Below are 26686 nucleotides of genomic sequence, written 5' to 3'. Positions count from 1 at the left end.
CACAGGTTTGGTAGGTTTCCCTAGGTGCCGGCTGAGCTAGATGCCAAAATCCACAGCTAGGCCCTTTGCAAATAACAGCTCTGTTTTTTTTACGAAAATGTGATGTCCCCACGTTATGTTTTGTGGCATTTCCTGGTGCAGGCGCTAGGCCTACCCACACAAGTGAGGTACCATTTTTATCGGGAGACATGGGGGAATGCTGGGTGGAAGGAAATTTGTGGCTCCTCTCAGACTCCAGAACTTTCTATCACCAAAATGTGAGGAAAAAGTGTTTTTTGTTCCAAATATTGAGGTTTGCAAAGGATTCCAGGTAACCGAACCTAATGAGAGCCCCACAAGTCACCCCATCTTAGATTTACCTAGGTGTCTAGTGTTCACAAATCCACAGGCTTGGTAGGGTTCCCTAGGTACCAGCTGAGATAAAGGCCAAAATCCACAGCTAGGCACTTTGCAAAAAACGGATCTGTTTTTTTTAGGAAAATATGATTTGTCCATGTTGTGTTTTGTGGCATTTCCTGTCACAGGCGCCAGGCCTACCCACACAAGTGAGCTACAATTTTTATCAGGAGACTTAGGGGAATGCTGGGTGGTAGGAAATTTGTGGCTCCTCTCAGATTCCAGAACTTTCTATCACCGAAATGTGAGGAAAAAGTGTTTTTTGTGCCAAATATTGAGGTTTGCAAAGGATTCTGGGTAAAAGAACCTGGCGTGAGCCCCTCAAGTCACCCGTTCATGTATTCCACTAGGTGTCTAGTTTTCAAAAATGCACAGGTTTGGTAGGTTTCCCTATGTCCCGGCTGAGCTGGATGCCAAAATCCACAGCTAGGCACTTTGTAAAAAATAGCTCTATATTCTTTCAGAAAATGTGATGTGTCTACATCTTGTTTTGGTGCAGCTCCTGTCTCAGGTGCTAGGCCTACCCACAGAAGTGAGGTACCATTTTTATTGGGAGACTTGGTTAAATGTTGGGTGGAAGGAAATTTGTGGCTCCTATCAGATTCCAGAACTTTCTAGCACCGAAATGTGAGGAAAAAGTGTTTTTTCCCAAATATTGAGGTTTGCAAAGGCTTCTGGGTAACAGAACCTGGTGAGAGCCCCACAAGTCACCCCATCTTGGATTCCCCTAGGTGTCTAGTTTAAAATAATGTACAGGTTTAGTAGGTGTCCCTAGGTGCCGGATGAGCTATAGGCCAAAATCCACAGCTAGGCACTTTGCAAAAAACAGCTCTTTTTTCTTTAGGAAAATGTGATGTGTCCACATATTGTTTTGTGGCATTTCCTGTTGCAGGCGATAGGCCTATCCACACAAGTGAGGTACCGTTTTTACTGGGAGACTTGGGGAAATGCTGGGTGCAGGGAAATTTGTGGCTCCTCTCAGATTCCAGAACTTTCTATCACAGAAATGTGAGGAAAAAGTGTTTTTTTGTGTCAAATATTGAGGGTTGCAAAGGATTCTGGGTAACAGAACCTAGTGCGAGCCCCACAAGTCACCCCATCTTGGATTCCCTGGTGTCTAGTTTTAAAAAATGCACAGGTTTGGTAGGTTTCCCTAGGTGCCGGCTGAGCTAGAGGCCATAATCCACAGCTAGGGACTTTGCAAAAAACAGCTCTGTTTTCTTTAGGAAAATGTGATGTGTCCACATCTTGTTTTGTGGCATTTTCTGTCTCAGGCGCTAGGCCTACCCACACAAGTGAGGTACCATTTTTATTGGGAGACTTGGGGAAATGCTTGGTGAAAGGAAATTTGTGGCTCCTCTCAGATTCCAGAACGTTCGAACACCGAAATGTGAGGAAAAAGTGTTTTTTTCCCAAATATTGAGGTTTGCAAAGGATTCTGGGTAACAGAAGTTGGTGAGAGCCCCACAAGTCACCCCATCTTGGAATCCCTCTGTGTCTAGTTTTCAAAAATGCACAGGTTTGGTAGGTCACCCTAGGTGCCGCCTGAGCTAGACGCCAAAATCCACAGCTAGGCACTTTGCAAATAACAGCTCTGTTTTTTTTTGGGAAAATGTGATGTGCCCACGTTATGTTTTGTGGCATTTCCTGTTGCATGCGCTAGGCCTACCCACACAAGTGAGGTACCATTTTTATCAGGAGACTTGGGGGAATGTTGGATAGAAGGAAATTTGTGGCTCCTCTCAGACTCCAGAACTTTCAATGACCAAAATGTGAGGAAAAAGTGTTTTTTGTGTCAAATATTGAGGTTTGCAAAGGATTCTGGATAACAGAACCTGGTGCGAGCCCCACAAGCCACGCCATCTTGGATACCCCTAGGTGTCTAGTTTTAAAAATTGCACAGGTTTGGTAGGTTTCCCTAGGTGCCGGCTGAGCTAGATGCCAAAATCCACAGCTAGGCACTTTGCAAATAACTGATCTGTTTTTTTTAGGAAAATGTGATTTGTCCACCTTGTGTTTTGTGGCATTTCCTGTCACAGGCGCCAGGCCTACCCACACAAGTGAGGTACAATTTTTATCAGGAGACTTAGGGGAATGCTTGGTGGATGGAAATTTGTGGCTCCTCTCAGATTCCAGAACTTTCTATCACCGAAATATGAGGAAAAGGTCTTTTTTGTGGCAAATATTGAGGTTTGCAAAGGATTCCGGGTAACAGAACCTGGCGTGAGCCCCACAAGTCACCCCATCTTGGGTTCCCCTGGTGTCTAGTTTTAAAAAAATTACAGTCTTGGTAGGTTTCCCTAGGTGCCGGTTGAGCTAGAGGCCAAAATCCACAGCTCGGCAATTCGCAAAAAACATCTCTGTTTTCTTTAGGAAAATGTGTTGTTTCCACATCTTGTTTTGTGTCATTTCCTGTCATAGGCGCTAAGCCTACCCACACAAGTGAGGTACAATTTCTATTGGGAGACTTGGGCAAATGCTGGGTGAAAGAAAATTTGTGGCTCCTCTCAGACTCCAGAACTTTCAATGACCAAAATGTGAGGAAAAAGTGTTTTTTGTGTCAAATATTAAGGTTTGCAAAGGATTCTCGGTAACACAACCTGGCGAGAGCCCCACAAGTCAGCCCTTCTTGGATTCCCCTAGGTGTCTAGTTTTAAAAAATGCACAGGTTTGGTAGGTTTCCCTAGGTGCCGGCTGAGCTGGAGGCCAAAATCCACAGCTAGGCACTTTGCAAAAAACAGCTCTATTTTCTTTAGGAAAATGTGATGTGTCCACATCTTGTTTTGTGACATTTCCTGGCACAGGCACTAGGCCCACCCACACAAGTGAGGTACCATTTTTATTAGGAGACTTGGGGAAATTCTGGGTGGAAGGAAATTTGTGGCTCCTCTCAGATTCCAGAACTTTCTATCACAGAAATCGGAGGTAAAAGTGTTTTTTTTCCAAATATTCAGGTTTGCAAATGATTCTGGTTAACAGAACCTGGTGAGAGCCCCACAAGTCACCCCATCTTGGATTCCACTTGGTGTCTAGTTTTAAAAAAGGCAGAGGTTTGGTAGGTCTCCCTAGGTGCCGGCTGAACTAGAGGCCAAAATCCACAGCTAGGCACTTTGCAAAAAACAGCTCTGTTTTCTTTAGGAAAATGTGATGTGTCCACATCTTGTTTTGCCACAATTCCTGTCTCAGGCGCTAGGCCTACCCACACAAGTGAGGTACCATTTTTATTGGGAGACTTGGGGGAATGTTGGGTGGAAAGAAATTTGTGGCTCCCTCAGATTCCAGAACTTTCTATCACCGAAATGTGATGAAAAAGTGATTTTTGTGTGTCAAATATTGAGGTTTGTAAAGGATTCTGGGTAACAGATCCTGGTGCGAGCCCCACAAATCACCCCATCTTGGACTCCCCTAGGTGTCTAGTTTTAAAAAATGCACAGGTTTGGTAGGTTTCCCTAGGTGCCAGCTGAGCTAGAGGCCAAAATCCACAGCTAGGCACTTTGCAAAAAACAGTTCTGTTTTCTTTAGGAAAATGTGATGTGTCCACATCTTGTTTTGTGGCATTTCCAGTTGCAGGCGATAGGCCTATCCACACAAGTGAGGTACCATTTTTAGTGGGAGACTTGGGAAAATGCCGGCTAGAAGGATATTTGTGGCTCCTCTCAGATTCCAGAACTTTCTAGCACCGAAATGTGAGGAAAAGGTGTTTTTTCTTCCAAATATTGAGGTTTGCAAAGGATTCTGGGTAACAGAACCTGTCTCGAGCCCCACAAGTCACCCAATCTTTGGTTCCCCTAGGTTTCTAGTTTTCAAAAATGCACAGGTTTGGTAGGTCTCCCTAGGTGCCAGCGGAGCTAGAAGCCAAAATCCACAGCTAGGCACTTTGCAAAAAACAGCTCTGTTTTATTTAGGAAAATGTGATGTGTCCACGTTGTGTTTTGCGGCATTTCCTGTCGCAGATGCTAGGCCTGCCCACACAAGTGAGGTACCATTTTTATCGGGAGACTTGGGGAAATGCTGGGTGGAAGAAAATTTGTGGCTCCTCTCAGATTCCAGAACTTTCGAACACCGAAATGTGAAGAAAAAGTGTTTTTTTGTTTCAAATATTGAGGTTTGCAAAGGATTCTGGGTAACAGAACCCGGCGCTAGCCCCACAAGTCACCCCATCTTGGGTTCCCCTAGGTGTCTAGTTTTAAAAAATGCACAGGTTTGGTAGGTTTCCCTAGGTGCTGGCAGAGCTAGAGGCCAAAATCCACAACTAGGCACTTTGCAAAAAACAGCTCTGTTTTCTTTAGGAAAATGTGATGTGTCCACATCTTGTTTTGTGACATTTCCTGTCGCAGGCGCTATGCCTACCCACACAAGTGAGGTACCATTTTTATTCGGAGACTTCTGTAAATGCTGGGTGGAAGGAAATTTGTGGCTCCTCTCAGATTCCAGAACTTTCTGTCACCGAAATGTGAGGGAAAAGTGTTTTTTCTTCCAAATATTAAGGCTTGCAAAGGATTCTGGGTAGCAGAACTTGGTGGGAGTATCACAAGTCACCCCATCTTGGATTCCCCTTGATGTCTAGTTTTAAAAAATGCACAGGTTTGGTAGGTCTCCCTAGGTGCCAGCTGAGCTAGACGTCAAAATCCACAGCTAGGCACTTTGCAAAAAACAGCTCTGGTTTTTTTAGGAAAATGTGATGTGCCCACGTTATGTCTTGTGGCATTTCCTGTCGCAGGCACTAGGCCTACCCACACAAGTGAGGACCCTTTTTTATCGGGAGATTTGGGGGAATGTTGGGTGGAAGAAAATTTGTGGCTCCTCTCAGATTCCAGAACTTTTTATCCCCAAAACGTGAGGAAAAAGTATTTTTTTTCAAAATATTGAGGTTTGCAAAGGATTCCAAGTAACAGAACCTGGTGAGAGTCCCAGAAGCCACCCCATCTTATATTCCCCTAGGTGTGTAGTGTTGACAAATCCACTGGTTTGGTAGGTTTCTCTAGGTGCAGGCTGAGATAAAGGCCGAAATCCACAGATATGAACTTTGTAAAAAACAGCTCTGTGTTTTTTTAGGAAAATGTGATGTGTCCACGTGTTTTGTGGCATTTCCTGTATATATATATATATATATATATATATATATATATATACACAAACTTTATTCGACTTTCAACAAGTTATAAAAGTCATAAAAATATCCGATTATAATACATTTCAATATATAAAATTAAATAAGTAAAATAGTAAAAAATGAGAACACACAACGACAAACTATCTAGTGTATCGATAAAATCCCTATCACAATAAATTACAATTACATCACCACCCCCATAGATTTCCTTATCTTTAGTACAGAGCATAAAAAGTTAGCCAGAGTTCCACACGACTCTAAAGAGGATAGTGACTGAAGGCAGACGTAAGCTGTACGACACTGGGGGAGGTTGATTGACCTTAAAAGTGGGATTACTAGGCGCTTCCTCTGGTAGGCATAATATTTACAGAATAAAACCACATGAATTGTGGATTGGGGTGCTTTTGCATCACAGGGGCATGCCTTTAGTGTGGTCGACCAATCGTTCCATGGTCTAGAATGAAACTAGGCGATGAAACGTATCTAGCCTGAATCTGGTAAGAATGTAACGATGATGAAGGTGTACCACATTTGCCAGATACGGCTGCATGCCCTCAACCGTCAAAATTAATTGGTTGTGAATGACGGTGTTTTTTTTTAATTCAGCCCCCCAGCGTATTTCTTCTAGATGCTTTAATGCCAGGACACTCAGGTCCTTCCTAGATATTTTCCCCAGCGAGGCTGGGTTTGTGTAGTAGGCTTTATTGCCAATTTTTTCAAAAAAGGTCATAATGTATTTTAACCATGGTACCCTCGGTGTCTATAATGACTCCATGCAATCGGTCAGAATGGCCTTATTTAAACCGGTATGTTCCGAGGTCCAAACTTTATGCCATAATAATAGTGGCTGGATCTTTATCAAGTCTACAATAAAGGGGACCCCCAGTTCCGAATGAATGACGTACGTTGAAGTGCCATTTGGAACCCTCAGCAAATGTCTTAGAAAATCGTTTTCCACTGTCTGTACCAAGTCACAGTTTGTATATCCCCAAATTCCTGCCCCATACATGACAGCCGGAATGCACTTGGCTTTATAAATTTTTATCATGTTTGGCGGTGTAATCCCCCCGAGCCTTTTGGAAAAAAGCCTTAATGCCATCGTTGTTTTGATCAGGTGCACTCTCTTTGTCTTCCTACAGTTGGCCCAAGAACCCTGCTTATCGAACATTATGCCCAAATAAGAAAAGGTTTGTGCAATTTCAACCTTCCTTTCCGCAATAGTAGTGTTATAAGTCTTGCTGCGCTTCCCTCCACAATTCATAATAAAGGTTTTGGAGCGATTAACAGTAAGACCCAGCTGTGACATATATGTGATGCAGGTTGTTAAGAGTTTTTGGAGAGCTATTGGGGTCCTGGCCATTAATACTGCATCGTCTGCATAAAGTAATGCCGGAACGGCTCGGTTGTCTATTTGGGGTAGATCTTTACACTTAGTAGCCAATTCTTTATCTAAATTATTTATATACATTGAAAACAGGAATGGGACGAGAACGCAGCCTTGGCGCACTCCTCTGTATAGACCAAAGGGGCGAGTACATTCCCCTTTTAACCCATACCTCACTCTTGCTCTGCACCCTGTGTACATTTGACGTATAAATTGAATTAGGGCAGCTTCTACCCCCATGCTATTTAAAATATCCCATAATTTATCATGAATTACACAGTCGAAGGCCAATGATAAGTCAATAAAGGCCAGGTACAGATTGCCTGCTCTGATCTTAGTATACTTTCCAATGATGAGGCTTAAATTTAAGCTTTGCTCCACTGTTCCGATTCCTTTCCGAAATCCATACTGGACCGGGGATAAAACGTTCTTTTCTTCCGCCCATGATTGCAGCCTATTCAGGATTATTCTCCCCGCTAATTTAGCTGTTGTGTTCAGCAGGGAGATTGGCCTGTAGCAGGCTGGATTAAGGCGGTCACCCTTTTTGTATATTGGAATAATGTTGGAATCTCTCCAAGATGGTAGGGGTCCGCATATGCAGATAGCCCTCAATGTCTGCGTCAGTACTGGCCCCCACAGCTCAATATTGGCCTTGAATATGTCGATCGGAACACCATCAGGGCCCGGCGCTTTCCCTGATTTGCTTAGTATTATAGCTTCCTCTACCTCCTGAAGACTAAATTGGGGGGTTATAACCAAGCGCAGACCTTCCTGTGAATCTTGATCATGTGTGCGGTCTGTTGTATCACTAGTCAATGAATATATTTTAGAGAAATGTGCAACCCAGTCTTCTTCGGAGATCGCGATTTCCATCCTAGGGATATCTCTATCCCCTAGCACTGGGGAATTTATTGTCTGCCAAAAGAGTATATTATCTTTCGTACGGCTTGCTATATGGAGAGTTTCCCACAAAGTTGTTTTCATAATCAGTTTCCTTTCCTTTATTGCTGTCTTATATTCCTGTCTACATTTACATATATCACTTAAGCAGCTTTTTGGGGCACTTAGAGCCTTTTTCAGTCTCTTATGTGCTTGGGTACAGTTATGGTCAAACCATCCGCATGTCCTCTTTTTTCTTATCTTACTACTTCTAATAGTGAGGGCTTCTTTTATGGTTTGAGTAATCAGCATAAACGCACTTAGACATTGCCCTGGTTGTGGGTTCTCTCTTAAACAGTCTGCGAAAGCGTGTTTACATTGGCATATTAAGTGTTTCAACAAAGACTTGGGGTCTGTCTGTGACCACTTCATAGTGTATCCATTGCGCGGCACTAATTCAATATCGTCTACCAATGTAATCCTATCCTCCCTAGCTGCTAAAAGGGGGAGTAGTAAGAGATTCATACTCTGGGGGTAGTGATCGCTAATTGCAATGTCATGCAAGGTGTAATTTGTAAGATAGTGTACGAAGTGAGTTGACATTAGGACATAATCGATCACAGTATTTGTGCCCCTTCCATTGTAGGTTGGTTTAAACTGTGATTCGTCCAAAAATAATTCATTTACAAAGCATAGGTTATAAGTTTGAGCCAATAGGTTCATTTCATCTCCTTGAGTGTTATGAGAGAAGTGAAGCCTTGCACCTACACATTCCGAGTCCCAACCACATATCTTATCCGAGGTTTCCTTACACGGATGGACGTTAAAATCACCACCCCAAATCAGTAGAATCTCTCGGTTATTTTTTTCACATATTTTTATTAGGTCATTTCCCATTTCCAATAAGATGTTAGAGAATTCTCCTGGAGTAACATTGTTATAAAAATTAACAATGACTAAATGGGTCTTGTGGTCCAGGTTACTCTCTATCATTTGGTAGTATGGACCCATAAATTGCATCTCTAGATTCTGTAAGGATAACTTATTGGAAATGTATGTGCACAATCCCCCTTTAGGTCTACCATGCCTAGACTGCTCGGCAGGAGTATGAAATGTTTTGTAGCCATTTAGATGGACAGGGGTTAAGAGCCATGTCTCTTGTAAGCAAACACATGAATAATCTTCTAAATAATTAACCCAGGTCTCATTTCCTAACTTATTAGCTAGACCTGCAATGTTCCAAAATAATAAGACTATTTCGGATTTCTGGTTAAAATTCTGTTTAAAATTGCAGTGCTGGTCCTTTGGGGAATGAGAGGGGATATCGCTGCGGGTTGTGTTTGGTATATTTCTAGAAAGATCGCACTGACTTAGGTGCGGTAGTATCTCGTTCCTTATAGGAACCATTGTATGAGATATGCCTTCCTTTTGTAGGTCCGTCCCTGGTGTGTGTACTGTCTGGGCTACTCCATCAAAGAGAACTGACTGATTCTTATTGAGTCAATCTATATTTTCCAAAGTTGAAAGGGGATAGAATCTATTGCACCTTATAGGTAAGTCTGGACTGGATAAGGGTGCTACGACTCGTTGTGGATAAATGGGGTTGTTCCCCACTAGTCTTTGATAGAAATAACCCAGAGGTAGTAACAAGATTCCTTGTAAAGTAACTTGTCTGGCTCCTAAGTCATGAATAATTCTATTCACTAGATTTGGTGAGCCAAAAGAGAGGACTACACAATCTCCGGCCAGCGCTTTCTTACTGTTTCCTATCCACTTAATTCTTCAGACCATTTTTATATCATCAAAAAGAGTCCTCACCGTTCCAGGGCCCATTCGGGCCCCGATCCAATTAAGGGCCTTGTTTCTCAAGGCCGTCCATGTTTCTCGTTGTTGATCATCTATCGGTGGGACGTTGGCCAAGACCACTACATATGGTGTAGCCTCCGGGGGGAGATGTAGTAGGTCACTAGGGAGGTAAGCGAAAATCAGGGATCTGGTCCTGCTAGGTGTATTTCTTCCTGGATTTAAATGGGGATAGGTAGTCGCTGTCCTACGCATAGTGTTACCTGCTGTCTTACATAGTGTAGGGTTTAAAACTTTTTTATCTGGGGAAAGATTATGTGGTGTGATCGGTGAAAAAGAGGGTTGAGTATTTTGATTCAAAGGAGGAGCTAATGGTTGGGATTGTGACTCATTCTGGAAGTTAACATTCCGATGTATACCAATTGGCCTATTGTACGGGATAGGTTGTCTATTATTCTCGTGTTCTGAAGACCGCAATATTTTTTTGGAGTCCTTAATTTCATAATTTGTGTCTTCCCGTTGTAAGGACTTTATCCTTTCAAGACCTGCCTCAAGGCTGCACTCCACCCGCTTTAGGCGCCCCGACATAGAGTCAAGAGTGGCTCCAATGGATGATTTCAGTGAATTTACTATCTCATGGAGATTTATAAGGAGCGATCGAATGGTGTCTCCTGCTAAGCTTGAGGTTTTCTTCCGCGTTAGTTTTTTAGAGTGTTTTTTAATTGGGGTAGTTATTAGATCTATCACTGGCGTTTTTTTTTTTGGGGTCTTGTCCGCCAGACCCGTCTCCAGTTTCCTTGGTCGCTTAGCAACAGGGGATATTTCATCCACGGAGTAGATTAAATTTGAGGTGTCTTTGATACAACCATTTGTAAGCATTACTTTTGAGTGCTTATCCCCAAATTCACTAGATGGGGAGTTATGATGTGATTGTACAGACCCTGGTGATTTGTGGGATCGGTCTTTAGGTAATGACAATTTCCCTTCAACGGTGGCGATTTGCTTATCTATCATTCCCATCGCCCCGGAGAGGTATTTTAATATAGATGAACTATCTTTTAAATTTGTTGAATTATTTAATTTTGAATGTTTCCTTTTACCCATGTTTTACGTAGTGGCTGGTTACTCAGGGGGCTGTTTTCGTGTGTATAGAACAGTTCCCCTTAATGCAATATCTTTAAGTCACTTGGAATAGCCCTTGGCCTTCCTCTCCCAGTCAAACTGCACAAGATGGAAGAAGAACGTTCGGTAGCTAACAACTGGGCGGGGTACTTTCGATATTTCCCTTTGGGCACAGAGTTTGAAGGCTCTAGTCACTGGGGGACCAAATTAGAGCAAAAGTTAAAGAGGGGGGGCCCAGCCTCTTCCAGTCGATGACGGGCGAAGGACGTTTTTTCTTCCAAATATTGAGGCTTGCAAAGGATTCTGGGTAACAGAACTTGGTGGGAGCATCACAAGTCACCCCATCTTGGATTCCCCTTGATGTCTAGTTTTCAAAAATGCACAGGTTTGGTAGGTCTCCCTAGGTGCCAGCTGAGCTAGACGCCAAAATCCACAGCTAGGCACTTTGCAAAAAACAGCTCTGTTTTTTTTAGGAAAATGTGATGTGCCCACGTTATGTCTTGTGGCATTTCCTGTCGCAGGCACTAGGCCTACCCACACAAGTGAGGCCCCATTTTTATCGGGAGACCTGGGGGAATGTTGGGTGGAAGATAATTTGTGGCTCCTCTCAGATTCCAGAACTTTCTATCCCCAAAACGTGAGGAAAACGTTTTTTTTTTCAAAATATTGAGGTTTGCAAAGGATTCCAAGTAACAGAACCTGGTGAGAGTCCCAGAAGCCACCCCATCTTATATCCCCCTAGGTGTCTAGTGTTGAGAAATCCACTGGTTTGGTAGGTTTCTCTAGGTGCTGGCTGAGATAAAGGCTGAAATCCACAGATATGAACTTTGCAAAAAACAGCTCTGTGTTTTTTTAGGAAAATGTGATGTGTCCACGTGTTTTGTGGCATTTCCTGTAGTAGGCGCTAGGCCTACCCACACAAGTGAGGTACCATTTTTATCGGGAGACTTGGGTAAATGTCGGGCGGAAGGAAATTTGTGACTCCTCTCAGATTCCAGAACTTACTCTCACCGAAATGCGAGGAAAAAGTGTTTTTTGTGGCAAATATTAAGGTTTGCAAAGGATTCTGGGTAACGGAACCTGACGGGAGCCCCACAAGTCACCCCATCCTGGATTCCCCTAGGTGTCTAGTTTGGTAGGTTTCCCTAGGTGCCGGCTGAGATGGAGGCCAAAATCCACAGCTAGGCACTTTGCAAAAAACAGCTGGGTTTTATTTAAGAAAATGTGATGTGTCCACATCTTGTTTTGTGGCATTTCCTGTCGCAGGCGCTAGGCCTACCCACACAAGTGATGTTCCATTTTTATTGGGAGACTTGGGGAAATGTTGGGTGGAAGGAAATTTGTGGCTCCTCTCAGATTCCAGAACTTTCTATCACCAAAATGTGAGGAAAAAGTGTTTTTTTGTGGCAAATATTGAGGTTTGCAAAGGATTCTGGGTAACAGAACCTAGTGCGAGCCCCACAAGTCACCCCATCTTGGATTCCCCTAGGTGTCTAGTTTTCAAAAATGCACAGGTTTGGAAGGTTTCCCTATGTCCCGGCTGAGCTGGAGGCCAAAATCCACAGCTAGGCACTTTGTACAAAATAGCTCTATATTCTTTCAGAAAATGTGATGTGTCCACATCTTGTTTTGTTGGATTTCATGTCTCAGGCGCTAGGCCTACCCACACAAGTGAGGTACCATTTTTATTGGGACACTTGGGGGAATGTTGGGTGGAAGGAAATTTGTGGCTCCTCTCAGATTCCAGAACTTTCTATCACTGAAATGTGAGGAAAAAGTGTTTTTTTCTCCAAATAGTGAGGTTTGCAAAGAATTCTGGGTAACAGAACCTGGTGAGAGCCCCACAAGTCACCCCATCTTGGATTCCCCTTGGTGTCTAGTTTTAAAAAATGCACAGGTTTGGTAGGTCTCCCTAGATGCCGGCTGAGCTAGAATCCAAAATCCACAGCTAGGCACTTTGCAAAAAACAGCTCTGTTTTCTTTAGGAAAATGTGATGTGTCCACATCTTGTTTTGTGGCATTTCCTGTTGCAGGCGATAGGCCTATCCAAACAAGTGAGGTACCATTTTTAGTGGGAGACTTGGGGAAAGGCTGGGTGGAGGGAAATTCGTGGCTCCTCTCAGATTCCAGAACTTTCTGTCACCGAAATGTGAGGAAAAAGTGTTTTTTGTGTCAAATATTGAGGTTTCCAAAGGATTCTGGGTAACAGAACCTAGTGTGAGCCCCACAAGTCACCCCATCTAGGATTCCTTGGTGTCTAGTTTTAAAAAATGCACAGGTTTGGTAGGTTTCCCTAGTTGCCAGCTGAACTAGAGGCCAAAATCCACAGCTAGGCACTTTGCAAAAAACAGCTCTGTTTTCTTCAGGAAAATGTGATGTGTCCACATTTTGTTTTGTGGCATTTCAGTTCACAGGCGCTAGGCCTACCAACACAAGTGAGGTACCATTTTTATTGGGAGGCTTCGGGAAATGCTGGGTGGAAGGAAATTTGTGGTCTACCCACACAAGTGAGGTACCATTTTTATTGGGAGACTTGGGGAAATGCTGGGTGGAAGGAAATGTGTGGCTCCTCTCAGATTCCAGAACTTTCTATCACCGAAATGTAAGAAAAAAGTGTTTTTTTCCCCAAATATTGAGGTTTGCAAAGGATTCTGGTTAATAGAACCTGGTGAGAGCCCCACAAGTCACCCCATCTTGGATTCCTCTTGGTGTCTAGTTTTCAAAAATGCACAGGTTTGGTAGGTCTCCCTAGGTGCTGGCTGATCTAGAATCCAAAATCCACAGCTAGTCACTTTACAAAAAACAGCTCTGTTTTCTTTAGGAAAATGTGATGTGTCCACATCTTGTTTTGTGGCATTTCCTGTTGCAGGCGATAGGCCTATCCACACAAGTGATGTTCCATTTTTATTGGGAGACTCGGGGAAATGCTGGGTGAAGGGAAATTTGTGGCTCCTCTCAGATTCCAGAACTTTCTCACCGAAATGTGAGGAAAAAGTGTTTTTTTTCCAAATATTGAGGTTTGGAAAGGATTCTGGGTAACAGAAATTTGTGAGAGCCCCACAAGTCACCCCATCTTGCATTCCCATTGGTGTCTAGTTTGAAAAAATGCACATGTTTGGTAGGTTTCCCTAGGTGCCAGTTGAGCTACAGGCCAAAATCCACAGCTAGTCACTTTGCAAAAAACAGCTCTGTTTTTTTTAGGAAAATGTGATGTGTCCACGTTGTGTTTTGTGGCATTTCCTGTCGCAGGCACTAGGCTTACCCACACAAGTGAGGTACCATTTTTATTGGAAGAGTTGGGGAAATGCTGGGTGGAAGGAAATTTGTGGCTCCTCTCAGATTCCAGAACTTTCTATCACCAAAATGTGAGGAAAAGTATTTTTTTGTGGCAAATATTGAGGTTTGCAAAGGATTCTGGGTAACCGAACCTAGTGCGAGCCCCACAAGTCACCCCATCTTGGATTCCCCTAGGTGTCTAGTTTTCAAAAATGCACAGGTTTGGAAGGTTTCCCTAGGTCCCGGCTGAGCTGGAGGCCAAAATCCACAGCTAGACACTTTGTAAAAAATAGCTCTATATTCTTTCAGAAAATGTGATGTGTCCACATCTTGTTTTGTTGGATTTCATGTCTCAGTTGCTAGGCCTACCCACACAAGTGAGGTACCATTTTTATTGGGACACTTGGGGGAATGTTGGGTGGAAGGAAATTTGTGGCTCCTCTCAGATTCCAGAACTTTCTGTCACTGAAATGTGAGGAAAACGTGTGTTTTTCTCCAAATAATGAGGTTTGCAAAGAATTCTGGGTAACAGATCCTGGTGAGAGCCCCACAAGTCACACCATCTTGGATTTCCCTTGGTGTCTAGTTTAAAAAAATGCACAGGTTTGGTAGGTTTCCCTAGGTGCCGGCTGAGCTAGAGGCCATAATCCACAGCTAGGGACTTTGCAAAAAACAGCTCTGTTTTCTTTAGGAAAATGTGATGTGTCCACTTCTTGTTTTGTGGCATTTAATGTCTCAGGCGCTAGGCCTACCCACACAAGTGAGGTACCATTTTTATTTGGAGACTTGGGGAAATGCTGGGTGAAACTAAACTTGTTGCTCCTCTCAGATTCCAGAACGTTCGAACACCGAAATGTGAGGAAAAAGTGTTTTTTTTCCAAATATTGAGGTTTGCAAAGGATTCTGGGTAACAGAAGTTGGTTAGAGCCCCACAAGTCACCCCATCTTGGATTCCCCTTGGTGTCTAGTTTAAAAAAATGCACAGGTTTGGTAGGTCTCCCTAGGTGCCGGCTGAGCTAGACGCCAAAATCCACAGCTAGGCACTTTGCAAATAACAGCTCTGTTTTTTTTAGGAAAATGTGATGTGCCCACGTTATGTTTTGTGGCATTTCCTGTTGCACGCACTAGGCCTACCCACACAAGTGAGGTACCATTTTTATCAGGAGACATGTGGGAATGTTGGGTAGAAGGAAATTTGTGGCTCCTCTCAGACTCCAGAACTTTCTATCACCAAAATGTGAGGAAAAAGTGTTTTTTGTGTCAAATATTGAGGTTTCCAAAGGTTTCTGGGTAACAGAACCTAGTGCGAGACCCACAAGTCACGCCATCTTGGATACCCGTAGGTGTCTAGTTTTAAAAATTGCACAGGTTTGGTAGGTTTCCCTAGGTGCCGGCTGAGCTAGACACCAAAATCCACAGCTAGGCACTTTGCAAATAACAGCTTTGTTTTTTTTAGAAAAATATGATGTCCCCACGTTATGTTTTGTGGCACTTCCTGGTGCAGGTGCTAGGCCTACCCACACAAGTGAGATACCATTTTTATCGGGAGACATGGGGGAATGTTGGGTGGAAGGAAATTTGTGGCTCCTCTCAGACTCCAGAACATTCTATCACCGAAATGTGAGGAAAAAGTGTTTTTTATTCCAAATATTGAGGTTTGCAAAGGATTCCAGGTAACCGAATCTAATGAGAGCCTCACAAGTCACCCCATCTTAGATTCCCCTAGGTGTCTAGTGTTCACAAATCCACAGGTTTGGTAGGTTTCCCAAGGTGCCGGCTGAGATAAAGGCCAAAATCCACAGAGAGGAACTTTGCAAAAAACAGCTCTGTGTTTTTTTAGGAAAATGTGATGTGTCCACGTCACGTCAGGAGACTTGGGGGAATGCTGGGTGGAAGGAAATTTGTGGCTCCTCTCAGATTCCAGAACTTTCTACCACCTAAATGTGAGGAAAAAGTGTTTTTTGTTTCAAATATTGAGGTTTGCAAAGGACTCTGGGTAAAAGAACCTGGTCAAGCCCCACAAGTCACCCCATCTTGGATTCCCCTTGGTTTCTAGTTTTGAAAAATGCACAGGTTTGGTAGGTCTCCTTAGGTGCCGGCTGAGCTAGAAGGCAAAATCCACAGCTAGGCACTTTGCAAAAAACAGCTCTGTTTTTTTTTAGGAAAATGTCATGTGCCCACGTTATGTCTTGTGGCATTTCCTGTCGCAGGCACTAGGCCTACCCACACAAGTGAGGTCCCATTTTTATCGGGAGACTTGGGGGAATGTTGGGTGGAAGAAAATTTGTGGCTCCTCACAGATTCCAGAACTTTCTATCACCAAAACGTGAGGAAAAAGTATGTTTTTTCAAAATATTGAGGTTTGCAAAGGATTCCAGGTAACAGATCCTGGTGAGAGCCCCACAAGCCACCCCATCTTAGATTCCCCTAGGTGTCTAGTGCTGACAAATCCACAGGTTTGGTAGGTTTCCCTAGGTGCTGGCTGAGATAAATGCCAAAATCCACATATATGAACTTTGCAAAAAACAGCTCTGTGGTTTTTTAGGAAAATGTGATGTGTCCACGTGTTTTGTGGCATTTCCTGTAGCAGGCGCTAGGCCTACCCACACAAGTGAGGTACCTTTTTTATCGGGAGACTTGGGTAAATGTTGGGCGGAAGGAAATTTGTGGCTCCTCTCAGATTCCAGAACTTACTCTCACCGAAATGTGAGGAAAAAGTGTTTTTTGTGGCAAATATTAAGGTTTGCAAAGGATTCTGGGTAACAGAACCTGGCGGGAGCCCCACAAATCTCCCCATCCTGGATTCCCCTAGGTGTCTAGATTTAAAAAATGCACAGTTTTGGTAGGTTTCCATAGGTGCCGGCTGAGCTGGAGGCCAAAATCCACAGCTAGGCACTTTGCAAAAAAAAGCTCTGTTTTCTTTAGGAAAATGTGATGTGTCCACATCTTGTTTTGTGGCATTTCCTGTCGCAGGCGCTTGGCCTACCCACACAATTGAGGTACCATTTTTATTGGAAGAGTTGGGGAAATGCTGGGTGGAAGTAAATTTGTGGCACCTCTCAGATTCCAGAACTTTCTATCACCAAAATGTGAGGAAAAAGTGTTTCTTTTGGCAAATATTGAGGTTTGCAAAGGATTCTGGCTAAGAGAACCTGGCGGGAGACCCACAAGTCAGCCCTTCTTGGATTCCCCTCGGTGTCTAGTTTTAAAAAATGCACAGGTTTGGAAGGTTTGCCTATGTCCCGGCTGAGCTGGAGGCCAAACTCCACAGCTAAGCACTTTGTAAAAAATAGCTCTGTTTTCTTTAGGAAAATGTGATGTGTCCACATCTTGTTTTGTGGCATTTCATGTCTCAGGCGCTAGGCCTACCCAAGCAAGTGAGGTACCATTTTTATTGGGACACTTGGGGAAATGCTGGGTGGAGGGAAATTTGAGGCTCCTCTCAGATTCCAGAACTTTATATCACCGAAATGTGAGGAAAAGGTGTTGTTTCTGTCAAATATTGAGGTTTGCAAAGGATTCTGGGTAACAGAACCGAGTGCGAGCCCCACAAGTCACCCCATCTAGGATTCCTTGGTATCTAGTTTTAAAAAATGCACAGGTTTGGTAGGTTTCCCTAGGTGCCGGCTGAGCTAGAGGCCATTATCCACAGCTAGGGACTTTGCAAAAAACAGCTCTGTTTTCTTTAGGAAAATGTGATGTGTCCACATCTTGTTTTGTGGCATTTTCAGCCTCAGACGCTAGGCCTACCCACACAAGTGAGGTACCATTTTTATTCCGAGACTTGGGGAAATGCTGGGTGAAAGCAAACTTGTGGCTCCTCTCAGATTCCAGAACGTTCAAACACCGAAATGTGAGGAAAAAGTGTTTTTTTTCTTCAAATTTTGAGGTTTGCAAAGGATTCTGGGTAACTGAAGTTGGTGAGAGCCCCACAAGTCACCCCATCTTGGATTCCCCTTGGTGTCTAGTTTAAAAAAATGCACAGGTTTGGTAGGTCTCCCTAGGTGCCGGCTGAACTAGACGCCAAAATCCACAGCTAGGCACTTTGCAAATAACAGCTCTGTTTTTTTTAGGAAAATGTGATGTGCCCACGTTATGTTTTGTGGCATTTCCTGTTGCAGGCGCTAGGCCTACCCACACAAGTGAGGTACCATTTTTATCAGGAGATATGGGTGAATGTTGGGTAGAAGGAAATTTGTGGCTCCTCTCAGACTCCAGAACTTTCTATCACCAAAATGTGAGGAAAAAGTGATTTTTGTGTCAAATAGTGAGGTTTCCAAAGGATTCTGGGTAACAGAACCTAGTGCGAAACCCACAAGTCACCCCAAGTTGGATACCCCTAGATGTCTAGTTTTACAAATTGCACAGGTTTGGTAGGTTTCCCTAGGTGCCGGCTGAGCTAGACGCCAAAATCCACAGCTAGGCACTTTGGAAATAACAGCTTTGTTTTTTTTAGGAAAATGTGATGTACCCACGTTATGTTTTGTGGCATTTCCTGGTGCAGGCGCTAGGCCTACCCACACAAGTGAGATACCATTTTTATCGGGAGACATGGGGGAATGTTGAGTGGAAGGAAATTTGTGGCTCCTCTCAGACTCCAGAGCTTTCTATCACCGAAATGTGAGGAAAAAGTGTTTTTTGTTCCAAATATTGAGGTTTGCAAAGGATTCCAGGTAACCGAACCTAATGAGAGCCCCACAAGTCACCCCATCTTAGATTCCCCTAGGTGTCTAGTGTTCAGAAATCCACAGGTTTGGTAGGTTTCCCAAGGTGCCGGCTGAGATAAAGGCCAAAATCCACAGATAGGCAATTTGCAAAAAGCAGCTCTGTTTTTTTGTGGAAAATGTGATGTGTCCACGTGTTTTGTGGCATTTCCTGTAGCAGGCGCTAGGCCTACCCACACAAGTGAGGTACTATTTTTATCGGGAGACTTGGGGGAATGCTGGGTGGAAGGAAATTTGTGGCTCCTCTCAGATTCCAGAACTTTCTACCACCTAAATGTAAGGAAAAAGTGTTTTTTGTTTCAAATATTGAGGTTTGCAAAGGATTCGGGGTAAAAGAACCTGGTCAAGCCCCACAAGTCACCCCATCTTGGATTCCCCTTGGTTTCTAGTTTTCAAAAATGCACAGGTTTGGCAGGTCTCACTAGGTGCAAGCTGAGCTAGATGCCAAAATCCACAGCTAGGCACTTTGCAAATAACAGCTCTGTTTTCTTTAGGAAAATGTATTGTGTCCACATCTTGTTTTGTGGCATTTCCTGTCACAGGCGCTAGGCCTACCCACAGAGGTGAGGTACCATTTTTATTGGGAGACTTGGGGAAATACTGGGTGGAAGGAAATTTGAGGCTCCTCTCAGATTCCAGAACTTTCTATCACCAAAATGTGAGGAAAAAGTGTTTTTTCTTCCAAATATTGAGGCTTGCAAAGAATTCTGGGTAACAGAACTTGGTGAGAGCCCCACAAGTCACCCTATCTTGAATTCCCCTAGGTGTCTAGTTTTAAAAAATGCACAGGTTTGGTAGGTCTCCTTAGGTGCCGGCTGAGCTAGAGAGCAAAATCCACAGCTAGGCACTTTGCAAAAAAACAGCTCTGTTTTCTTTAGGAAAATTTTATGTGTCCACATCTTGTTTTGTGGCATTTCCTGTCGCAGGCACTAGGCCTACCCACACAAGTGAGGTACCATTTTTATTGGGAGACTTGGGGAAATGCTGAGTGGAAGAAAATTTGTGGCTGCTCTAAGATTCCAGAACTTTCTATCACCGAAATGTGAGGAAAAAGTGTTTTTTTTCCAAATATTGAGGTTTGCAAAGGATTCTGGGTAACAGAACCTAGTGCGAGCCCCACAAGTCACCCCATCTTGGATTCCCCTAGGTGTCTAGTTTTAAAAAATGCACAGGTTTGGTAGGTCTCCCAAGGTGCCGGCTGAGCTAGAAGGCAAAATCCACAGTTAGGCACTTTGCAAAAAACAGCTCTGTTTTTTAAAAGAAAATGTGGTGTGTGCACGTTGTGTTTTGTGGCATTTCCTGTTGCAGGTGCTAGGCCTACCCACACAAGTGAGGAACCATTTTTATCGGGAGACTTGGGGAAATGCTGGGTGGAAAGAAGTTTGTTGCTCCTCTCAGATTCCATAACTTTCGAACACCGAAATGTGAGGAAAAAGTGTTTTTTTGTGTAAAATATTGAGGTTTACAAAGGATTCTGGGTAAGAGAACCTGGCGGGAGCCCCACAAGTCACCCCAACTTGGATTCCCCTAGGTGTCTAGTTTTAAAAAATGCACAGGTTTAGTAGGTTTCCCTAGGTGCCGGCTGAGCTGGAGGCCAAAATCCACAGCTACGCACTTTGCAAAAAACAGCTCTATTTTCTTTAGGAAAATGTGATGTGTCCACATCTTGTTTTGTGACATTTCCTGGCGCAGGCACTAGGCCTACCCACACAAGTGAGGTACAATTTTTATTAGGAGACTTGGGGAAATTCTGGGTGGAAGGAAATTTGTGGCTCCTCTCAGATTTCAGAACTTTCTATCACAGAAATCGGAGGTAAAAGTGTTTTTTTTCCAAATATTCAGGTTTGCAAAGGATTCTGGGTAACAGAACCTGGTGAGAGCCCCACAAGTCACCCCATCTTGGATTCCCCTTGATGTCTAGTTTTAAAAAAGGCAGAGGTTTGGTAGGTCTCCCTAGGTGCCGGCTGAGCTAGAGGCCAAAATCCACAGCTAGGCACTTTGCAAAAAACATCTGTTTTTGTTAGGAAAATGTGATCTGCCCACGTTATGTTTTGTGGCATTTCCTGTCGCAGGCGCTAGGCCTACCCACACAAGTGAGGTACAATTTTTATCAGGAGACTTGGGGGAATGTTGGGTGTAAGGAAATTTGTGGCTCCTCTCAGATTCCAGAACTTTCTAAACCAAAATGTGAGGAAAAAGTGTTTTTTTTCCAAATATTGAGGTTTGCAAAGGGTTCCAGGTAACCGAACCTAGTGAGAGCCCCACAAGTCACCCCATCTTAGATTCCCCTAGGGGTCTAGTGTTCACAAATCCACAGCTTTGGTAGGTTTCCCTAGGTGCCGGCTGAGCTAGAGGCCAAAATCCACAGCTAGGCACTTTGCAAAAAACAGCTCTATTTTCTTCAGGAAAATGTGATGAGTCCACATCTTGTTTTGTGACATTTCCTGGCGCAGGCACTAGGCCTATCCACACAAGTGAGGTACCAATTTTATTAGGAGACTTGAGAAAATTCTGGGTGGAAGGAAATTTGTGGCTCCTCTCAGATTCCAGAACTTTCTATCACAGAAATCAGATGTAAAAGTGTTTTTTTTTCTAAATATTCAGGTTTGCAAAGGATTCTGGGTAACAGAACCTGGTGAGAGCCCCACAAGTCACCCCATCTTGGATTCCCCTTGAAGTCTAGTTTTAAAAAAGGCAGAGGTTTGGTAGGTCTCCCTAGGTGCCGGCTGAGCTAGAGGCCAAAATCCACAGCTAGGCACTTTGCAAAAAACAGCTGTTTTTGTTAGGAAAATGTGATCTGTCCACGTTATGTTTTGTGGCATTTCCTGTCGCAGGCGCTAGGCCTATCCACACAAGTGAGGTACCATTTTTATCGGGAGACTTGGGGGACTTTTGGGTGTAAGGAAATTTGTGGCTCCTCTCAGATTCCAGAACTTTCTAAACCAAAATGTTTGGAAAAAGTGTTTTTTTTCCAAATATTGAGGTTTGCAAAGGATTCCAGGTAACCGAACCTAGTGAGAGCCACACAAGTCACCCCATCTTAGATTCCCCTAGGGGTTTAGTGTTCACAAATCTACAGGCTTGGTAGGTTTCCCTAGGTGCCGGCTGAGCTAGAGGCCAAAATCCACAGCTAGGCACTTTGCAAAAAACAGCTCTATTTTCTTTAGGAAAATGTGATGTGTCCACATCTTGTTTTGTGGCATTTCCTGTTGCAGGCGATAGGCCTATCCAAACAAGTGAGGTACCATTTTTAGTGGGAGACTTAGGGAAATGCTGGGTGGAGGGAAATTCGTGGCTCCTCTCAGATTCCAGAACTTTCTGTCACCGAAATGTGAGGAAAAAGTGTTTTTTGTGTCAAATATTGAGGTTTCCAAAGGATTCTGGGTAACAGAACCTAGTGCGAGCCCCACAAGTCACCCCATCTAGGATTCCTTGGTGTCTAGTTTTAAAAAATGCACAGGTTTGGTAGGATTCCCTAGTTGCCAGCTGAACTAGAGGCCAAAATCCACAGCTAGGCACTTTGCAAAAAACAGCTCTGTTTTCTTCAGGAAAATGTGATGTGTCCACATTTTGTTTTGTGGCATTTCAGTTCACAGGCGCTAGGCCTACCAACACAAGTGAGGTACCATTTTTATTGGGAGGCTTCGGGAAATGCTGGGTGGAAGGAAATTTGTGGTCTACCCACACAAGTGAGGTACCATTTTTATCGGGAGACTTGGGGAAATGCTGGGTGGAAGGAAATGTGTGGCTCCTCTCAGATTCCAGAACTTTCTATCACCGAAATGTAAGAAAAAAGTGTTTTTTTTTCCCAAATATTGAGGTTTGCAAAGGATTCTGGTTAATAGAACCTGGTGAGAGCCCCACAAGTCACCCCATCTTGGATTCCTCTTGGTGTCTAGTTTTAAAAAATGCACAGGTTTGGTAGGTCTCCCTAGGTGCTGGCTGATCTAGAATCCCAAATCCACAGCTAGGCACTTAACAAAAAACAGCTCTGTTTTCTTCAGGAAAATGTGATGTGTCCACATCTTGTTTTGTGGCATTTCCTGTTGCAGGCGATAGGCCTATCCACACAAGTGATGTTCCATTTTTATTGGGAGACTCGGGGGAAATGCTGGGTGAAGGGAAATTTGTGGCTCCTCTCAGATTCCAGAACTTTCTACACCGAAATGTGAGGAAAAAGTGTTTTTTTTTCCAAATATTGAGGTTTGGAAAGGATTCTGGGTAACAGAAATTTGTGAGAGCCCCACAAGTCACCCCATCTTGCATTCCCATTGGTGTCTAGTTTGAAAAAATGCACAGGTTTGGTAGGTTTCCCTAGGTGCCAGTTGAGCTAGAGGCCAAAATCCACAGCTAGTCACTTTGCAAAAAACAGCTCTGTTTTTTTTAGGAAAATGTGATGTGTCCACGTTGTGTTTTGTGGCATTTCCTGTCGCAGGCACTAGGCTTACCCACACAAGTGAGGTACCATTTTTATTGGAAGAGTTGGGGAAATGCTGGGTGGAAGGAAATTTGTGGCTCCTCTCAGATTCCAGAACTTTCTATCACCAAAATGTGAGGAAAAGTATTTTTTTGTGGCAAATATTGAGGTTTGCAAAGGATTCTGGGTAACCGAACCTAGTGCGAGCCCCACAAGTCACCCCATCTTGGATTCCCCTAGGTGTCTAGTTTTCAAAAATGCACAGGTTTGGAAGGTTTCCCCAGGTCCGGCTGAGCTGGAGGCCAAAATCCACAGCTAGACACTTTGTAAAATATAGCTCTATATTCTTTCAGAAAATGTGATGTGTCCACATCTTGTTTTGTTGGATTTCATGTCTCAGTTGCTAGGCCTACCCACACAAGTGAGGTACCATTTTTATTGGGACACTTGGGGGAATGTTGGGTGGAAGGAAATTTGTGGCTCCTCTCAGATTCCAGGACTTTCTATCACTGAAATGTGAGGAAAACGTGTGTTTTTCTCCAAATAATGAGGTTTGCAAAGAATTCTGGGTAACAGAACCTGGTGAGAGCCCCACAAGTCACCCCATCTTGGATTTCCCTTGGTGTCTAGTTTAAAAAAATACACAGGTTTGGTAGGTCTCCCTAGGTGCCGGCTGAGCTAGAATCCAAAATCCACAGGTAGGCACTTTGCAAAAAACAGCTCTGTTTTCTTTAGGAAAATGTGATGTGTCCACATCTTGTTTTGTGGCATTTCCTGTTGCAGGCGATAGGCCTATCCAAACAAATGAGGTACCATTTTTAGTGGGAGACTTGGGGAAATGCTGGGTGGAGGGAAATTCGTGGCTCCTCTCACATTCCAGAACTTTCTATCACCGAAATGTGAGGAAAATGTGTTTTTTGTGTCAAATATTGAGGTTTCCAAAGGATTCTGTGTAACAGAACCTAGTGCGAGCCCCACAAGTCACCCCATCTAGGATTCCTTGGTGTCTAGTTTTAAAAAATGCACAGGTTTGGTAGGTTTCCCTAGGTGCCTGCTGAGCTAGATGCCATAATCCACAGCTAGGGACTTTGCAAAAAACAGCTCTGTTTTCTTTAGGAAAATGTGCAGTGTCCACATCTTGTTTTGTGGCATTTAATGTCTCAGGCGCTAGGCCTACCCACACAAGTGAGGTACCATTTTTATTTGGAGACTTGGGGAAATGCTGGGTGAAACTAAACTTGTTGCTTCTCTCAGATTCCAGAACGTTCGAACACCGAAATGTGAGGAAAAAGTGTTTTTTTTCCAAATATTGAGGTTTGCAAAGGATTCTGGGTAACAGAAGTTGGTGAGAGCCCCACAAGTCACCCCATCTTGGATTCCCCTTGGTGTCTAGTTTTAAAAAATGCACAGGTTTGGTAGGTCTCCCTAGGTGCCGGCTGAGCTAGACGCCAAAATCCACAGCTAGGCACTTTGCAAATAACAGCTCTGTTTTTTTTAGGAAAATGTGATGTGCCCACGTTATGTTTTGTGGCATTTCCTGTTGCACGCGCTAGGCCTACCCACACAAGTGAGGTACCATTTTTATCAGGAGACATGTGGGAATGTTGGGTAGAAGGAAATTTGTGGCTCCTCTCAGACTCCAGAACTTTCTATCACCAAAATGTGAGGAAAAAGTGTTTTTTGTGTCAAATATTGAGGTTTCCAAAGGTTTCTGGGTAACAGAACCTAGTGCGAGACCCACAAGTCACGCCATCTTGGATACCCGTAGGTGTCTAGTTTTAAAAATTGCAAAGGTTTGGTAGGTTTCCCTAGGTGCCGGCTGAGCTAGACACCAAAATCCACAGCTAGGCACTTTGCAAAAAACAGCTCTGTTTTTTTAGGAAAATGTGATGTGCCCACGTTATGTCTTGTGGCATTTCCTGTCGCAGGCACTAGGCCTACCCACACAAGTGAGGTCCCATTTTTATCGGGAGACTTGGGGGAATGTTGGGTGGAAGAAAATTTGTGGCTCCTCACAGATTCCAGAACTTTCTATCACCAAAACGTGAGGAAAAAGTATGTTTTTTCAAAATATTGAGGTTTGCAAAGGATTCCAGGTAACAGATCCTGGTGAGAGTCCCACTAGCCACCCCATCTTAGATTCCCCTAGGTGTCTAGTGCTGACAAATCCACAGGTTTGGTAGGTTTCCCTAGGTGCTGGCTGAGATAAATGCCAAAATCCACATATATGAACTTTGCAAAAAACAGCTCTGTGTTTTTTTAGGAAAATGTGATGTGTCCACGTGTTTTGTGGCATTTCCTGTAGCAGGCGCTCGGCCTACCCACACAAGTGAGATACCTTTTTTATCGGGAGACTTGGGTAAATGTTGGGCGGAAGGAAATTTGTGGCTCCTCTCAGATTCCAGAACTTACTCTCACCGAAATGTGAGGAAAAAGTGTTTTTTGTGGCAAATATTAAGGTTTGCAAAGGATTCTGGGTAACAGAACCTGGCGGGAGCCCCACAAATCTCCCCATCCTGGATTCCCCTAGGTGTCTAGATTTAAAAAATGCACAGTTTTGGTAGGTTTCCCTAGGTGCCGGCTGAGCTGGAGGCCAAAATCCACAGCTAGGCACTTTGCAAAAAAAAGCTCTGTTTTCTTTAGGAAAATGTGATGTGTCCACATCTTGTTTTGTGGCATTTCCTGTCGCAGGCGCTAGGCCTACCCACACAATTGAGGTACCATTTTTATTGGAAGAGTTGGGGAAATGCTGGGTGGAAGGAAATTTGTGGCACCTCTCAGATTCCAGAACTTTCTATCACCAAAATGTGAGGAAAAAGTGTTTCTTTTGGCAAATATTGAGGTTTGCAAAGGATTCTGGCTAAGAGAACCTGGCGGGAGACGCACAAGTCAGCCCTTCTTGGATTCCCCTAGGTGTCTAGTTTTAAAAAATGCACAGGTTTGGAAGGTTTGCCTAGGTCCCGGCTGAGCTGGAGGCCAAACTCCACAGCTAGGCACTTTGTAAAAAATAGCTCTGTTTTCTTTAGGAAAATGTGATGTGTCCACATCTTGTTTTGTGGCATTTCATGTCTCAGGCGCTAGGCCTACCCAAACAAGTGAGGTACCATTTTTATTGGGACACTTGGGGAAATGCTGGGTGGAGGGAAATTTGAGGCTCCTCTCAGATTCCAGAACTTTCGATCACCGAAATGTGAGGAAAAGGTGTTTTTTATGTCAAATATTGAGGTTTGCAAAGGATTCTGGGTAACAGAACCTAGTGCGAGCCCCACAAGTCACCCCATCTAGGATTCCTTGGTATCTAGTTTTAAAAAATGCACAGGTTTGGTAGGTTTCCCTAGGAGCCGGCTGAGCTAGAGGCCATTATCCACGGCTAGGGACTTTGCAAAAAACAGCTCTGTTTTCTTTAGGAAAATGTGATGTGTCCACATCTTGTTTTGTGGCATTTTCTGCCTCAGACGCTAGGCCTACCCACACAAGTGAGGTACCATTTTTATTCCGAGACTTGGGGAAATGCTGGGTGAAAGCAAACTTGTGGCTCCTCTCAGATTCCAGAACGTTCGAACACCGAAATG

The sequence above is a fragment of the Pleurodeles waltl genome, chromosome 8 (genome assembly GCF_031143425.1).
Source record: "Pleurodeles waltl isolate 20211129_DDA chromosome 8, aPleWal1.hap1.20221129, whole genome shotgun sequence".
In the NCBI taxonomy this organism is placed as follows: Eukaryota; Metazoa; Chordata; class Amphibia; order Caudata; family Salamandridae; genus Pleurodeles; species Pleurodeles waltl.
The sequence above is the reverse complement of the archived record's forward strand: the minus strand, read 5'-3'. Positions refer to the sequence as shown.